This window comes from Dendrobates tinctorius, unplaced genomic scaffold (genome assembly GCF_039654945.1).
Source record: "Dendrobates tinctorius isolate UK_male_01 unplaced genomic scaffold, ASM3965494v1 ptg000184l, whole genome shotgun sequence".
Taxonomy (NCBI): domain Eukaryota; kingdom Metazoa; phylum Chordata; class Amphibia; order Anura; family Dendrobatidae; genus Dendrobates; species Dendrobates tinctorius.
The window spans coordinates 19,048,507-19,049,026 of record NW_027361851.1 but is presented as its reverse complement, the minus strand read 5'-3'; the positions used below and the strand labels follow the sequence as shown (position 1 = coordinate 19,049,026).

General features: G+C 33.3%; 1 non-coding gene across 1 annotated transcript; it reads left to right on the top strand.

Moving 5' to 3' along the window:
- The first annotated feature begins 207 nt into the window (after positions 1–207).
- On the top strand, positions 208–280 carry TRNAF-GAA (transfer RNA phenylalanine (anticodon GAA)). The gene has a single exon. It is a non-coding gene; the product is annotated as a tRNA-Phe (tRNA).
- The last annotated feature ends 240 nt before the right edge of the window (positions 281–520 follow it).

Below are 520 nucleotides of genomic sequence, written 5' to 3'. Positions count from 1 at the left end.
AAAAATTCAATGGCAAAATTGCTGTCTTTTTCTACTCATTCACAAATAGTTAATGAATGTTATTAAATATGTACAGCAAAATGGAAGGCGTTTCAAATAGAAATCATGCTTCAAAAAACAGTCAAATGAAAAATTATAATATATCCCTCCAGGTGTGACACTTGACATTTGCAGAGTGTCAAACCCCCCAGCAAATGTATAGATATGGCCGAAATAGCTCAGTTGGGAGAGCGTTAGACTGAAGATCTAAAGGTCCTTGGTCCAATCCCGGGTTTCGGCAAAATGCTTTTTCTTCACCGTTTACATTTTAAGGAGATATTAAACAAAGCACATGGACTGATCATGATCAAAAGGCCTAAAAATCTTAACTATCTACAGAAAACAAAATGTTAAAAATTTGAGAAACGGTAACTTTTTCCTTTTGAACACATGAATGTTTTTTAGTAATTTTTCCTCTATTTTGTTTTATTTCAGATTGACTTAGCTGTAAGAGGATTAAAAGGTAACCTGATAGCTGAAA